A 12,115-nucleotide genomic window follows, 5' to 3' on the forward strand; every position below is an offset into this window, starting at 1 on the left:
TTCGCTGCACTTTCGCCCCAATTCTCCCTGTAGGGCGATTCACCGGGCAGCCGCCCGTCCGCCCTATTCAACGCGTCAGGGGCTCTCTGCCCCTGGCGGTGAATTTTAACCCCGCCGGCGAATGCTGCCAGGGAGCTGGGGGACGGCTGCAGGCAGGGAGATGGAAGCCTCCCTGCCTGCGCCGGACACTGTGGGGGTGAAGGAGGGCTGTCGGGGACACAGGGAGAGCCCCCCAGAGCTGGCAGGGGGCTCTGCTAGGGAGCCGCTACACTCACTGGTCCCGATCATGCATATGTAATGATCGGGACCAGAGTGCAGTGAATAAATGAATATTAATGAGCGGCTCCCGGCTCCGGCCCCTGCTGGCGAATGTGTAAAAAAAAAAATTGTTTCAAAAAATAAAATAATAATTACAAATATATTCATGTGCTGCAAGCACATGAATACAAATAGCATGCCCCTTCACAGAAAAAAATATCTGATTTTTTGACACCACAAAAAATAAAAAAAAAGCTTTATTTTAAAAGATCACATTCCAGTTCACCTAAAAAAGGTATGACGAATGTAGAATGGGGAATCATGGCGAAAATCGCTGGAGAAAGCAGTTCTCAACTTCAGCATTGAATACACTCTCTGCGAATTCCACTAAAAACCCCATTGAAAAGCACCGGCAAATTGCGGCGAATCGCAAATGGCGAATTGCCAGTCATTCGCTCTTCATTTGCAGAGAATTCTGTTCATTGAATAGGGTGAATTGTTTTTTTGTGTGAGAAAATTCGCTGTAAACCCGGCGAATTGCCTGATTCGCCAGAAAATACGGCGAATCAGAGGCATTGAATACTGGCCATTGTTTGAAATTATTTATTTCATTTTCTATTCAGCCAAATACTCCTTAAAAATGAAGAGTATTTTCCAGTGGTATTTTCTGCTGAAGTACCAGCCAAATTCAGCAGTATGAATGATAGTAAATGTCATCTACTGCTGAGTTCTAACGATGGTGTATTCATTCGTACACCATAATTTGTCTGAACTTGCCATATATAAATATGGCAAATCAGCCAAATTCAGATGTTAGTAAATTAGCTGATGATCATTTACCAGCCATATTTGACATCGAATGGGTATGATACGTGCATTCGTACCCATTTGATCTTAGTATATTTCCCCCTCAGTTTCCACACATTATGATTTGATTTGACACATTTCACACGATTTATCACTCTGCTACATCAATATAATCTAGAAAAGTGTCATATCTTATAAATATTGAAAAATGTCATATCATATGACCACCTTTACAGGAGTTGTGAAGATTTTTATTCCTGTCTATGTAATTAACTATATTAAATGTACCTGTCCATCTGATTTATGGTGGTGGGTGCAGAGACCATTTTCATGCAGCAGAATTCGTGACAGGACAATCATGTACAACTGACCTGAATAGGTTTGTGTACTAGGAATCTTTGGGTGGTTATGGTGGATGCAATATTATAAGAAAATTACAAACGTTAAATCTTGAAACATTAAGAAATGAGGATCTCTAAAACTAGTTCTTAACTGTTTTGCCCTTTTCTTGCTCTTTTTTATGGCATTTCAATCATAGGAACTAGTAGATGATTCAACAAAGTCCAAACTTACATTATGTTTAATGGGATTTAACTTGATTTAAAATAAGGGGCGGAAATTCCGGCATGACAATAGGCTTCAAGAAAGAAAGTTTCATTGTAAATGTTTTGCTATTAAAGTTTCCAATTGAATAGCCTTTTTCTACAGTACATATCACCATATTGTCATGTTTTAATGTGAGAAAATGACTGGGCCATTCATTTAAATGAAGTCACCTGTGTTTGCAAGGAACCTCTTGCATAATTGGAGTGACCCCATAGTTTGCTGGGGTCTGTTGAACAAAAGGCTAGGAACATGTGTCATTTTGTTTGTGTATGTTACTGTTGCTTTGTAATCGCAGCTATGTGGAATATAGTATTTTGCTGCTGCAGCATCTAAATAAAGTGTATAATAAAAAGCCGGGTAAAGTTCCCATATCATATTTCGGTTCCAGTCTCACTCAAGTCTGCCATGAAATGGAATGTTATAAATATTCCATATATTTTTAATCCACTTCCTGACAGAGCCAGATTAAGGTCTAAATGGGCCTGGAGCTGAATGATCAAGGGCCTATTATGCGCAATAATAGGGGTTGTGGCCAGCACCTAATAATGTGGGGGCGTGACCAGTGTTCTGTTTGGGTGATCTGCTCATGGGTGTGTCTCTATTTGTGTAAATACTTTCAACTAATTATATATGCCTGGAAAAGGCAGGGGGCTGTCAAAAGAAAAATGCAGGGAGATATATTGGCAGGTGCACTCCAAAGGTGCACCTGCAGGACGTCAATGTCCTATGATACTTGCAGGGTGAGGCGGCACTGCAGTCAGAAAAAAAATGCTGAAAGCCAAAACTTGGTAGACAACATTTCAGCACCTTTTATGTGGTCACCTAAGTTTACCACGCCATATGCCCCTTATACAAATCATGGAACACAATAGTAACCCCCTTATACTGTACTTGCCTCTATTACATTATGCCACATGGAATGAGCCAAAATTCACACCGAGTGAGCCAAAATTCACACTATGGCACACAGATTGAGTCTCAATTCACGTTATGCCACACTGATTAAGGCAAAATTCACATTGTGCCACATGGATTGAGCCAAAATACACACTACACCAGGCATATCCAAACAGTGGCCCTCCAGCTGTTGTGAAACTACACATCCCAGCATGCCTTGACATAGTTTTAGCATTCGCTAATAGCAAAACTGTGGCAATGCATGATGGGACTTGTAGTTTCACAACAGCTGGAGGGCCATAGTTTGGACATGCCTGCACTATACCAAACAGAATGAGCAATAATGCACAATATGCTTCATAAATAGGGGCCTTGGCGCATTAAAAATTGACACCATAATCTCCATTACGTATTATGCCAAACACCATAATGCCTATTAAAATTTATGCTACATAAGTGTCGCTTACCTACATGTTCATTGCTAGGGATTCCATGTTCACAGCGCCAGGCCCACCATCAGGAATTTTGGGGCCCAGGACTCATTTCCAGTCCGGCTCCTGCTCCCCCACCTCCGGAGGTCCCGGAGCGCAGGCTTCTTCAACTCAGTATGCTGGCAGCCAATTAAAATGCAGCAATGGCTGGTGAGCCAATCAGAGCTCGCGTACTGGCAACCGCTCTGATTGGCTCAAAAGCCGTTGCAGAATTTAAATTGGCCACCGGCATCCTGGGTTGAATAAGCCTGCGTTCTGGGACCTGCTTTGTTCAGCGCTGCAGAGGCAGTGGGGTTGTGGTGCGCAAAATGAGCTGCCCGGGCCCTTCCAGAGGCCGGGGCCTGGGACAGCTGTACCCACAGTACCACACCTAGTGGCGGCCCTGCACAGCGCTGAGGTCATGGGTCCGATACCCACCATGACCCTAACTGTGCGAAGTTTGTGTATTCTCCGGACGTTTGGTGGGTTTACTCCGGGTACTTCGGTTTCCTCCCACAATCCAAAAATATACTGGTAGGTCAATTGGCTTCCAACAAAATTAACCCTAGAATGAATATGTGTGTGTACACGTGATATGGAATATAGATTGTAAGCTCCACTGGGGCTGATGTGAATGTTCAACTATACTCTGTAAATCACTGTGGAATGTGTATGCGCTATATAAGAAACTGTTAATACTAATAGTAAGCAAATACACAGTGCTGATGAATTTGCTAGGCCTTTATACAATTATAGCCCCCATCGACTGCTTAACCTTCGTGCTCTGTGACAACCTACACCTTGACCTATCTGACATCATATTTACTCATTTTTACGCATTCAGCAGGACAATCCTGCTTTCTGGGACTGTCCCTCAGTGGGGAAAAGTTAGGGGTAGGGGGAAGCACTGCAGAGCGGGTGAATAGATGCTGTGCACATGCTCACACCATCTATTCAGTGTTGGTGTGTACTGTTAGGCCACGCCCATTCCCTGCATGACCCTGTCCTTTTCCAGCATGAAACGGAGATGTGCCGCAATACCATGCCCCTTTGACGTGTGACTCCGCCACAAGGACAGACCCGGGGAGCTTTCAGTTCCAGAGCATGTTCCAGAGCAAACAGGCTTGAGTTCAGCCTCAGTCCATAATGGTAATGCTAGAATTGGGACCACACATCTATATTTCTGGTGTATGTGAAACATGTAAAAGGAAGCCCAGTGTGTAGAACTGCAAAGAGTATTCTATGTGAATTGTATGCACCCACATATTATCTAAAAATAATGTCCTTAAAAAGAATTCACATTCACGTATGCTTGACAAGAACATTCCCTTATTACACTGAATAGCATGCTACACATTTATTATCCCATGAAAACAAAGCATGCAGAAACATATCTTAGGACTAAAGCCGTGTACATGCGGGACTCTGTCCCAGCGATTTAGTCTGAGCCCCATGTGTATCAAGATTTAGTTAAGCTGTCAGAGAGACTGCTACATCCTGCCAGACAAATACAAAGGGGGTTATTTTAATTCACTCTTTCTGACAAAATCCTTCTTAGATTGACAAAACCATGTGCACTGCAGGTGGGGCAGATTTTACTTGTGCAGAGAGAATTAGATTTGGGTGGGTTTTTACTTCAAAGTGAGATCTATATTGCAGTGTAAAAATAAAGCAGCCAGTATTTACCCTGCACAGAAACAAAAGAACTCACCCAAATCTAATTCTCTCTGCACATGTTACATCTGCCTCCCTGCAGTGCACATGGTTTTGTCTATCTAAGAAGGATTTCGTCAGAAAGAGTGAACCAGAATAATCCCCAAAGTCTTGCAAGAATATTCTTGACCGGAACTGTCTACTTAGCCAGGTGATAGTGACACTGCGGAGCAGCGTGTCACTATCACCCACTGTATACACACAGGGCGATTCAGGCAAACTTTTTAAGCGATTTTGACAATGTAGTCAAAATCTCTTAGAAGAATCACCACGTGTGCACTGCCCTTAAGATACAAGGGCAATTTTAGTTTATCAAGCTAAAGATGTTAGTGGTCAAATTGCCCCTTTGCATTGCCGTTAAGCCCAACGTGTTACATAGGGCCTTATTCTGGTTAGGTCGGTGAAACGGACGTACGGTCCATTTCACCATACGTTTTCCATGCGCGGACGGTGAGCGTAAGTCCGCCCACAGAACATCCGCACACGGACGGTCACAAAACACCGACAATGGGGAGTGGCGTACACTTGAGCGTACGCCACCATGCACGGACGGATCTCCTCTTAGCCACCGATAACTGGCGTACAACAGAGCATATGCCACCATATACGGATGGGTCTCGTCTGTTTTGATACCGACATCTTCTGTATATCTGAGCGTACGCCACAGTGCACGGACGGGTCTCGCCTGTTTTCAATGGAAAACTCAGCATGTGTCACCGATCGTGAGAGGGAGCATACATCCGTGCACGGTGGCATACCCTTCACATATATGGCCCTGCAAATCTTGTCTTTGAACTATAATTAAGACAATTAATTAATTATTCTAACTGTTATTCAATAATTGTTTTCTATTAACTCAATTGTCTACCTTAATAAAGACCCTAATAAAACAACATTTTAACCCTCATTACATGTATATTTATTATGTTCTAATGTGGCATTTTACTCACTATCTATGTGTCCCCAAATTGGTTTAACTTTTAAATAAAGTTATGTTTGTGTTACAGTGAAAAAGTTGACACATGTCGACTTCTGTGAATTGAGTGTCCTGCTTTTTAAAGTATACCAAAACACTTTCTGAATGGGTGTAGATGGTTATAAAATAACTACCTTTGCATATATAAGAAGGTCTTAGAATGAATCTTACCTAAAATTAAACCAGCCTTTACATGTAGAAAGATATGCTTCCAATGTGTTTGAGGGCTGTGTGTGGCTTGCAGGTAGTGAAATCATGGTTTTCACTTAATAGGTTGCAGCATTGCTTATTACATTCAGGTGTAGTAATCAGCGTTAATTAGCAGACCCAGACGTCCGCTCTCATACGGTATCTCTAGGGGTGGTCTGGAGCTATCTTTGACGTCTGCCTGTTTTTGGGCCAAAATGCATGGTGCGTTCGCCGATCGAGGCGGTTGTGGCACCGTACATTTTGTGTGCACACCCCCGTGTACGCCTATGTTTACGCCCAGTTTTCCACATTATTCCGGCCGCTCCCATAAAAACGTCCACATGCCGCCCACAATGACTGTGCTCTTGCGGACAGGTTTTTTTCGCACAGAGAGACCCGTCCGTGAGCGGTGTGAGGTCACTGCATATGCGCATTGCGAAAGCTACGCATGCGCAGATGAAAAAAATCCCCGATCCGCCCATATACGGTCCCACCGTCCCAAGCAGAATAACCCCCATAGAGAGGTGTTACGGCAATTCCATTGTCTTTGTCCTGCCTGTATCACTTTATCTTAATACTGATACAATACAGAATGGCTATTGTGTATTTGCCAGATGCAGCAAACCCCATCATTATAATTTATGACGCCATGGTGTCAACCAATTAGGTCCGAGCTGGCTTTTTTGAGCATGGAAAATTTGTATTGCATATTCCATTCGAAATCCAATTCCAAAACTCACATTGCTTTTCCTGAGGATTTTTTTGGGGATTGTGTGACCAATTGCGCATTTAGAAGTTTTCTGTGATTTCAATTCGGCCAATAATTGTCATTATTTTTATGCACCCCAAATTTACGTTAAAAAATTGTCAATTTAAATTTAAATTTTTTTTTTTTAGAAAAAAATGTTTTACCACTCTTTGAAAATTTTGGAGTGGCCTCAAATTTTTAGTATTTTTCATTTAATTTGTAATTAAAAAAAATGAATGTGCTTGTTATAATTTTCTTAGTTAACAAATGCACAAATCAGACATTTGACACCTTTTAAGAGCATCCTTTACTTTGCTTATGTCTACTAACAGCTATCGGTACGAGTCTGCAAATAAAGTTGTTCCTTATTTGGGGCCAGAATGGTATCCCTCTTTTTTATGCATCTCTCCAGCTTTTCATCGTTAATAAGGGGGAAATTTACTAAAGGAAATTTGACAAAAAATTGGTGTATTTGTATCTAGAAATACACTTATTTTTGACATTTACTATCCCGAAAATACGGCAATTCGTATTCATATTGATGTGTTATCAATACGAATACAAATTGCCGTATTTTCGGGATAGTAAATGTCAAAAATAAGTGTATTTCTGGATACAAATACACCAATTTTTTACAAATTTCCTTTAGTAAATTTCCCCCTAAGTGTTATTACCAAAGGATAAAGTAAAAAAAATCTTTAATCTCTACATGGTCTGCCTTTTGATGTATTCAAAGAAAGCTGGAAATAACCATATATATATATTTTTTTTTTTTTCAGACTGCTTATTTTGTAACTCAATTTCATATTTTATTTGCCACATAGGTGATTTGAACTACTTTTTAGTGTGCTGAACTCCATCAATTGTGCAGTGCCGCAAATGAATCGCTTTGCATGATTTCAGGCAATTATCCTCCTCCACAGTGTTTAATGTGACAAGCGATTAACTGTATGATCTTAGGTGATTTTCCCCTGGAAATGCTCACTGAAACAAAGAACGGAGGAAGTGGTTTTCTTTTGAGTGATCAATCGCATGAGAATAATCACAGAAAATCTCCCTTGTATACATAGCCTTCAAATATAGGCAGGGTTATGTTTTGCAAACATGGTAGCAATCTGAGTTATTCATTATTGCACTTGTGGATTATATATAAAGCTGAACTGCAAGGACTCTGATACACTGCAGGTTTTAACTTTGCCCTTCTAACGAATACTTGCTGCAGAGGGCACCTATTAAGTGTACGACTGTAGTTAATATTCTGGCTGAATTCTGCCTTCCAATCTCAAAGACTTACTGAAATAGTTGAGGGATGCCACAGACCAATGTACAGCACAGCAAATTTGATTAATCTTGATAAGTTTGAAAGACAACGAAAATGTTAGTATGCATTAAACATAAACAGAGCACAAAGGGAATGATAAAACAGCAGGCGATGGGAGGCTTTTGTACTTCAGAGACAGTGTCTTTTATGGGATGCTGTGCTGTACCAATACAGTTGTCTGCAGCGTGCATTCTAATGCAAATATATATACTATACTATATATATATATATATATATATATATATATCAAATACAGAAGCAGCACTCCGTCCCTTGTGAAAAAATATATATTGTAGAACACAGCAACGTCTCAATGCGATCGGCGCATTGTCATCAGGCCTGATGACAAGGGACGTAGTGCTGCTTCTTTATTTTATATATATATACTCTTTGAGCAAGCGGGCACCCGCCCGAGCACCTTATTTACTATTGGAAGTGCCGGACCTGACGTTCTCTCTCTCTCTATATATATATATACTGTATATAGAAACCAGAATCACTATGACGCTCACTTACTGTTTGTGCGGACACATCGCTGGCAGCGTGCGGGGGTGGCCGTGCCTGACTGATGGTATATTAGGGGTAAGTTTTATGTACCATAGTGTTGTCTGTACCTGATGAAGGGGGTCACACCCCAAAAGCTAGTCTTTTAATACAGACCATTTCTGCATTTATCCATTTGCCTCTCGAGTGCTGTATTCCTTGGATGTTTATATATATATATATATATATATATATATATATGGTGCAGGAGATATGGCACTCGCAGCGACTTAGGTAAAGAAGATTCTGGAGACGGTGTGTGAACCAATCAACGTTTCATTCAATCAAGAATTTCGTCAGGATTACATCAAAATATCAAACATTATGCTTACCTTATATCCCCCATTTCAAGCTGGATAGTCCCGTCCCCTGACGCTGGACCCGGAAGTGGCGCTTCCAGATGACGTCATGACGTCTGCAGCCCGGCCCGCAGACGCTCTGACACTGTTCCTCGTCTCATCCCAGGGTCAGTTGCCATGGAGACGGCGCGCTGTCAACCAAACAGAGTGTTGATAGGGATAAGGCAGCTATATATACAAACATATAACATTACAATATCAAAATATAATAAAATCACGCTAACACATAGAATAGACCAAAGTTCAGACAAAATATCAAAACAGCAAAAAATATATACATCATCATAGGTGTATAATCATAGTAAACAGGAAATCGGCATGGTGTCATTTAACCCTCGAGGGTGGATCGTATCAAGTTTATTAATCCAAAAAGCCTCTCTACGTAAGAGAACAAGATTTCTATCACCGCCACGGGACAGCGGGGGGATGAAATCTATCATACGATATTTTAAAGATGTAAGACCATGCCGAAGTTCAAGGAAGTGTCTGGCCACCGGTTGATCACTGGAACCGGAATTAATGGCAGCTTTAATGGCCGATCTGTGTGCTGTCATTCTCTCCTTGAACTTGCGGCTGGTCTTACCAACATAAGAGAGCCCACAGGGGCAACTTATAAGATATATCACGAATGAGCTCTCACATGTTAGATGATGGCGAATATGGAATTTAACCCCAGAATGAGGGTGACAGAACACGTCTCCGGGTACCAAAAATTTACAGGTGGTACAAGGACATTTAAAACATCCATGTTTTTTATGAGAGAGGAAATGACTCACTGGGGATGAAGAAGGTTGCAATATATCAGTTTTCACAAGCCAACTGCGAATATTGCGGGGATTGGAATAGCAAGGCATCAAGGTGGTATTGTTAAGATTCAGGTCATCGTCAGATTTTACAATACTCCAAAGACGTTTAGAGATTTCCTTAATCTGTGGTGCTGAGGTATTATATTGGGTCACCCAAGGTAAACGATCTTCATTGGTTCTAACCACCCTGTTATCCAACAACTGTCTTCTATCCAATCCCAGTACTTTAATCTTGGTTTCCACCAAGGACTCACGTGGGTAACCTCTAATGACAAATTTTTCAATTAATTCGTCTATTTGATGATTGGCCATAGTTATATCGTTATTGATCCTAAACATCCTTAACATCTGTGAATATGGCAATCCTGCCTTCAGACTTTTTGGATGACAACTATCCCAGTGTAGAAAAGTAAGCATAATGTTTGATATTTTGATGTAATCCTGACGAAATTCTTGATTGAATGAAACGTTGATTGGTTCACACACCGTCTCCAGAATCTTCTTTACCTAAGTCGCCGCGAGTGCCATATCTCCTGCACCATATATCATCCCCCTTCGATAGGGGCACCGGGCGCAGTTACTTTAGTCACTGGGAGTGCCGGGCTACTGCAGCTATATATATATATATATATATAGCAGGGGCTCTGCACTCACTAAATTAACTGATATTAATAAATAGTGGAGATTTAGTTCATGAATTGATCAATGCACTTAAGCCTGCAGCCCCCCTAGATGATTAGTGACAGGTGTGTTGGTAACTACTCACCTTTAATAGCATAGTGAGTGTGAGCTTTAGACCAGATAGCATGCCTGGAATCAAACATTAATGTGATAGCTATGTGTATTGTAGCCATTTTGAGCAATAGTGCTAGGACCTGCAGAAAATTAGGGTCACGTGAAGGGGGCTGCAGGCTTAAATGCATTGATCAATTCATTAACTAAATCTCCACTATTTATTAATATCAGTTAATTTAGTGAGTGCAGAGCCCCTACAATTTCTGTTTAAACAATGTAGTCTCCCCCGGTTCCCCTGGCCCCCCCCCTCCCCCCGTCCCTCCTATCCCTGCCCGTCTCCCTGAAGAGGAGACAAGCCTGAAACTGGGATGCACGTGCATGTGAGACGCATGCACGTCCCAGTCAGGTGGAGCACCTCTGTGCCGGCGATCGCCAGCGCAGGCATGCTGGCGATCCCCTGATGTTGATGTTGATGTTTTACCTGTGGTTAAAAAGCCTGTTAGGTATTACTCTAACATAACTCAGGGCGTAAAACAGGCCATTAAATCCCTGCGTGACAATTCCAACATCATTATCCGCCCCGCCGATAAAGGTGGGGGCGTGGTAGTTCTCGACAGGGATTACTATATAAATGAAATCAAAAGCCAGTTAAATGACTCTAGCTGTTATCTTAAACTCACGTATGATCCCACTCAAAAATACAAGAAGGCGTTTGACTCCCTAATTCAGATGGGATTGAGCAACAACTGGATTGATGAGTCCACCAGTGAATTTCTTTGTCAAAAATTTCCTATCATCCCTTTGCTCTACTGCCTACCTAAGGTACATAAATCGTTGGTCTCCCCACCTGGGAGACCAATTATTTCTTCAATGGGATCGATCAGCCAGCCGGTGTCGCAGTACATCGATTTTTTTCTGCAGCCTGTGGTACAGGCTAACCCATTTTTTCTGCGTGATACCACTGATTTTTTAAATAAACTCAGCAAATTTGGTCAACCAACAGAAGGGTGTTTGCTGGTGACCTTAGATGTCACCAGCATATACACCAACATTGAACATGATGAGGGCATCGGAGCGGTACGAGAGTGTATCAGTGCCAGTCCATTATATACAGGTCCACCTATTGATTTTTTGTTAACTTTGCTTGAATTGGTTCTCAACAAGAATTATTTTTTGTTTGATAATTTGTTTTTTTTGCAGCGCCGTGGCACGGCGATGGGGTCAAACATGGCCCCATCGTATGCCAATTTATTTATGTTTCAATATGAAAAATGGTATTTGCTTTCCCATTCCATTTTTTCCAAATTCATTAGCTGTTACGTTCGTTATATAGATGATTTGTTTTTTGTTTGGACTGGCACTGAGAAGCTTCTCAATGATTTTGTATTATTTTTGAATTCCATTCCAGGGAAAATTAGATTTACCTCCAGTTATAGTCCTGTGTCTATACATTTTCTGGATGTTTTGATTACTATTAAAAATGGTACTTTTATAACGTCACTCTTCAAAAAGCCAACTGACAAAAACACTCTTTTACTTGCATCCAGTTTCCATCCTCAACCGCTCAAACGCGGTTTACCGTATTCTCAACTGCTAAGAGCAGTACGCATCACGTCTGAGAGAACAGCCCTAGACAGTGTCCTGGACGAGTTGTGCAAACAATTTACTGATCACCATTGTGACCACA

This window comes from Crinia signifera, chromosome 1 (assembly GCF_055691185.1).
Source record: "Crinia signifera chromosome 1, ASM5569118v1, whole genome shotgun sequence".
NCBI classification, from domain to species: Eukaryota; Metazoa; Chordata; class Amphibia; order Anura; family Myobatrachidae; genus Crinia; species Crinia signifera.